This window comes from Notamacropus eugenii, chromosome 1 (assembly GCF_028372415.1).
Source record: "Notamacropus eugenii isolate mMacEug1 chromosome 1, mMacEug1.pri_v2, whole genome shotgun sequence".
NCBI classification, from domain to species: domain Eukaryota; kingdom Metazoa; phylum Chordata; class Mammalia; order Diprotodontia; family Macropodidae; genus Notamacropus; species Notamacropus eugenii.
In genome coordinates this window covers 134,026,789-134,032,788 of record NC_092872.1, presented here as the reverse complement: position 1 = coordinate 134,032,788, position 6,000 = coordinate 134,026,789, and positions in this window count along the sequence as shown.

Here is a 6,000-nt window from a genome sequence, read left to right as displayed (position 1 = left end):
CCGACAGACCGCAATGATAACATCTCAACCCTAGCCAATGGAACGGTTAGACTGGGAGAAGCCCAGAAGGGGTGAACCTCCAAAGAGCCACCCTCTGGTTCCTCGTGGCAAATCATCTTCCCCAGGCTCCCCCACAGTCTATTTCCAGAAGAGCTGTCATTCCCAACCTGAACAACCTCTGATTTAAATCTTGCTCAGTGTAAAAGCGATGGTGCCCGAGTCTTCTGAGGGAAGCTTTGTGTGTTTGTATAAATCTCCCTACTCCAAATATCTCCCACAGTTGACTGACGGCCCGTGTAATGTAGCAGAAGGCTAAAAATTAAAGTCTTACAACCTGCTGGGAATGAAAGAATCCAGTAACACTGCGTGCCTCGCTCCCCCCTCGCCAGGGCCCAGGCACAGATGTCGGGGCTGTTCATTTTGGAGATGGAACAAAACATTTGTATTTAGATTTATTAAGTTATTGTCCCGCCATTTGTGCAATCCGCTTTATTAAAACCAGATTCGATCTCTGTTTTGAAAGTCCTACCTGATTTACATAAGCTGGTACCAGCCCTAATTACGGCTTCCCCGGGTGTCTTTTCATTGGGAGGGGTGTTGTTTTGTGTCGTTGTTGTCGCCCGCCTTTATGGCCCATATGTTTGCCTTGAGATAGCAAGAATCTTTTTTCCTATAAATAGATGATTCAGAACCACTCTTTGTGCCAGTTATCTGTCCACACATCAACATTAACATAATTGCAACAGTGAATGTCTAATCTCTGTAATCACACGTTAGAGTCTAAAAACTGGATTGGGTTTCATAAATTGTATAATTTGAGGCTTTCCTGGGCTAACCACTCGGCGGGGCCCAGCGCTATGGAAAGTTCAGAACTGGCCGCCGCTGCTGCTGCCTCTGCCGCCGCCTCCGCTGCGATCGCCGCCGCCTCCGCTGCGATCGCCGCCTCCTCCGCTGCGGCTGTCAGCTGGGACCGGCTGGAGACCTAGGTGAGGGCTGGAGAGAGACCCAGGGCAAAGGCGGTTCGAGCCCCGGTGGAAACTTCTCACAGGCCAACTGATGCCGGGCCCAGGGACTGCCCCGCCATCCTGCGCATCTTTGTTTTGTTTGCAGATGTCTCGGAAGGGCAGCTGCAAGTGGGCTGGTGTCAGCAGGAGAGAGCCCCAGAGGAAGAGCCCAGGAGGGGGGTGTCGGGGAGAGGGAGAGGCTGGCGCTCCCGACAACTCCGCCTGCCCTCCTCCCCCAGCGCTCCTTCTGACAGCCTCCTCCGGGCCCGGGGGTGGGCGAGGCTTCGGGAGCGCGGCGAGGATGGCTTGGAGGCTCCCCCAGGGAGCTGTCTGGAGAAAGGGCCAATTTGGTTTTGCATTTACAAGCTTCCTCTGGGCAATGTTATTCCTGCTCAAGGTCTCCCGCGTTGCAGGGAGGCTGATGACACCCTGATATATCTGCTGGTCCCCGCAGACCCCGTGTGCAGGCTCTGACTGAGTTGCATAATTGCCTTTCCTTGGAAAATTTCAGATGTCTATTAACTCCTTTAAATTGAGCTGCTAATAAGATGATGGTACTGTTGACCGCCTTTCCCAGTGGTGATCCTCCTCCTATCCCTCCTGCCTCCCTTCTTAGTTATTTCTTTAGATGCTCACAATGGGGTTGGGAGTGGGGGAGGGAGGAGAGCTGCCTTTCACATGTTTGTCATTTGACATATATGTATCCCCAGGTAACATTCTCCCAGATAAGGTGTGGGAACAGTGCTGTCCTTGTTTGTAGTGTATTGCAACCCAAGTATTCTAGAGACCTGACTTGTAGTCCTATCTCTGCTCCTGGGTGACCTTGGGGGAGTAGCCTCCACTTCCCTCCGCCTCAGTTCCTTCCCCTGTAAAATTGGCTTAACAACACATGGAGGTTAACTAGTTGAAGGATGCTATGGTAGGATTTGAATCCAGTTCTTCTGCAGCCAAAGCCTACACAGGATTATCATAAGGACCAAATGAGATGAAGAAAGTGATAGCAGCTGCCTCCACCCCTCTTCTCCCATTCTCCCCAAAATTGGATTTTCAACTCAGTGGAAGCCAAGGATCAGGAATGTTGGGACTTTGAGCTGAAAGAGACCTTAAAGTAAGAAATAACTTTAGAATTCACAAAATCATAGCACTAGAGCTGGAGGGCTCTCAGAAGCCAATTAATCCAGGAATTTTACAAATGAGGAAACTAAGACTCAGTGACTTTCCCAAAATGACACAGGTTAACACTTGAGTGATTTGAAGACCAGGCTGCTGCCTCCAGAGTCAATGTGCTTTTCTACCTCTTCATTTTATTACAATGATGATGATGATGATGATGATAGCTAGCATTTATATTACATATTTATATTAAAATTTGCAAAGCATTTGACATGTGGGAACAACACCTTTTGATCTTCATAATAATCCTGTGAGGTAGGTGTTATCATTATCCCCATTTTGCAGATGAGAAAACTGAGGCTGAGAAAGGTTAAGTAATTTGCTCAGGGTCACACAGCTCCTAAATATGAGAAGGAGGATTTGAACAGTCTGCCTGACTATCCAGTGTTCCATGTAGCATTTTATGAAGAGAGGAAAGAGACTCCTCAGCTAGCAGCCTTAAACTAGGGCATCAGAACTAGGAAGAGAAGGGCCAGATTCATTTATTTCCCCTTTCTAGAGTGACCCAAGGGTTACACCTTTCCTCCCTGGGGGTCCAAAGCTATCTCCCCAAGCAGCTCACTCTTTTTGTCTCTACCCACTGATTTCCAGCAATAACAACCCAACCTCCAAACCACAGCCAAAATCTTCCTGTAGAGACTTGTTAGACCTGAGCACAATACTAAGTCCTCCCATTGTGGTGTGACCTACCGTAGTTCCTGACCCAGATCTGAGTAAACTTTTCATTCTAACCACAAGCCAGGCACCTTGGTTAGGGGCAGGGCTTCCCACTACTGTGAGAAATCTCCTGGGGAACAGCTGAGAACACTTCAGGCTCCAACCCAGGAAGTCATGCCCTGCAAGGGGGGCTCCTCACTTGCTCCAAGGCCATGAGTCACATCCTGTTCTATACAAAGTCCAGCCTGCCTTCAGATCCCAGCTCATCCCTCTTCTTTCACTAAACTTAACTACACACTCTGGTAGGTGGAAGGGGACAACATGGTGTAGTGAAAATCGTCCTGACTGTAGAGCCAGATCTGGGTTCAGATCCTACCTCTAAAGCTACTTTTATGACCTTTGGCAAGTCACTGAAATGCCTTGTGCTTCAGTTTCCTTCTCTGTAGAATGAAGAGGTTGGATCAACTGGCCTCTGAGGATCCTTTGATCTATAATCCCTATAATACCTTGAGGTAGTCTTCTGGATCCCAGTTGCCGTCTGTAAAACTAGAATGATGATAATAATTTACTTGGAGAAAGGTAAGAGCAGATTATTCCTGGAGATGGGCTAAGAGGTATGATTCTAATATCACATTTTAATACCCATACTCTCAAGTCATCTCTCCCTTCTATAAATGTAGTCTCCAATCTTGGTTTGCTGTTTCGAGTGCCCAAACCTTGTTTACCCCTGCATTGTAAATTGGTGGGAGATATTAACTGTCTTCCCCTTCTTTCCTATCCTTTACACTACTCAGAATAGGGTTGGACATTGAATGCATCAGTCAATAAGCTGCTAGGAGTTAGAGATAATGAATACAAAAAAAGAAGCAATCCCTGTCCGGTAATTGTGTCTCTTCCCCTTCCGTCAGGGGAGGATACATAGTGGATAATCAGCAAATATACATACTCTTAGAAGTTAGTTAGAAGGCATTTTTAGGTATTTCTGAAATTCATTTTACAGATGAGGAAACTGAGGTTCTAAAATGTGAATTAACTTGCTAAATGGTACATGTAGTTTAAAGTCAGAGCAAGGGAGAGAACCCAAGTCACTTGACTCACAGTCTATAAAATCATAAATTGAAAGGGACTTCAGAAGTGAACTAGCTGGACAGAGGTGAACTAGTCCAATCCTTACCCAAGTCTAGAGTTATATTTACAACCTCTAGGATAAATGGTTTTCTAATCGCTGCTGGTATATTTCCACTTATAGAGAGCTCAGTACTTTTGAAAACAGTCCCTTCCTTTATAAACAACTTCAGTTTGGGGCTTTTCTTTATGTTGAAGAGAAGTCTATTTTTCTTTAATTTTCAGCAAGAAAACCTGCTAGTGCTATCTCCTAGAACCAAGAAAAAGAAGTCCTCTTCAAGGACTACCCTTTAAACCAGTCTATTTTCACTACACCACTCAATTGATTGATTTCACTCGGAGTTGCCTATTTGGGGATTTCTGGACTGAATCATTATATTGAGACTTTAGTCTATGGTCCACTTAGCAAATAAGTCCCTCTCCAACACCAGACACTGCTCAGAGTCAGGGTGGCTTGTGCTAGGGATATGGCAAGAAGGGACTTTTAGTGCTTCAGGGCAAATATACTGCCTCCATTGGGAAAAAGAGCTAAATTAATGAAACTTCATCACCATGGAGACCATCCTGTGGTCCAAATCTAATTAGATAAATGTGGGTAGGTTCAATTTTATAGAGACAAAACAAGATGCCCTCTCTGTGAGGTTGTTCAAGTGGATTTAGGCTGGCAATTAGGGTCTCAGTATATCTCTCCCATGGATGTCTGAAATTCTCTTGGTTTCCTTCCTTTGAACTAAGAATACTAAGTGCACACTGTTGTTGTTTTGTTAATGCAAATTTCCCCAGGGAGGGGAACCATTAAGCCATTAAAGCCTAAATCAGTTTCAGGAATTATATCTACTTTGAGAAGCTGAGGAAAAGGGGGCAGTGGGGACCCTAAAAGAAAAATTTCAATGCATTCATAATGTCAGTCACATTTCCAGGTTCAGTGACTGGTGTCATCAAAGCCTAGAACTATTATCATAGAATGTTGGAGTTGGATGGTTCCTTAGAGCTCAGCTCATCCCATCTCTCCGTTTCTCAAATGAAGAAACTGAGACCTAGACAGATTAAGTGAATTGCCCAAAGCCACAATTCTCTGACTTCAAACGCTGGACTTATTCCACTGCCTTCCCAGTTAGTATCATGGACTGTCAGAACAGGAAAGAACCTTAGAGATCACTTTGTCTAAGCTTCTCTTCTTAAAGAAACTCAGATTCAGAATGGAGATGGAATTCACCCAAGGTCACATAGACTGTATGTGGAAGAGTCTTGATTCAAACCCAGGTCCTCTAACTATAAATGCAATTTTCTTTCCAATGAATTATCATGCCATCCCATAGGATGACACAGCTGAAAGCACCATTAGAGATCATCCAGTCAGATTTCTACATTTAGAAAAGAAAAGGGATCGAATAATGAACCATACCTTCCTCCTCGCAGCAAAGAGACAGGGGACCACTAGAATGTTGTATATATTGTTAGACCTAATTCCTATGTCAGATTTTTTTGTTTAACTGTTTTCCCTGGCTCTAAAGAAAGGTTCAGTTTTAAGGGGAGGGAATTATTTCCCAAAATGACTGATGCTAAAACAAAAAGTATGAATAAAACTTATTCAAATTGTAATGTCTCCTATGGAGCTCCCTTAACCACTTGCAATCAGATTGATTGAGAGGGAAGCAGCTACCCCAGGTTTAATACTTTCTATGGGCCCTAAAACTATAGCTCAGGAGCCTCCATAGATGAGTTTACCTTCAATAGTGAGACAACTGAGGCAGTAAATTCAAAGCAAAGGTATTTGCCATAATGGTATGCCATAAACAGTAGAAACAAAAGATTTCCCCCCCAAAAAACCTATGACACTCTCCCACAGATACCTGTGGTGGCAATGAGAAGAGTGGGTGTATATGACATACACTAGTGATGAAGCACACACATAAGGAACACATGTGGCCAAAGTAATTCACAGCTTTTATACTGTAGGATCCCAATGTCTCTGCTGGTCAGGTGACTCCACTGGACTCCCTGGCCAACTCCTTGGCAGCGTCAATTCACCATCAACTAA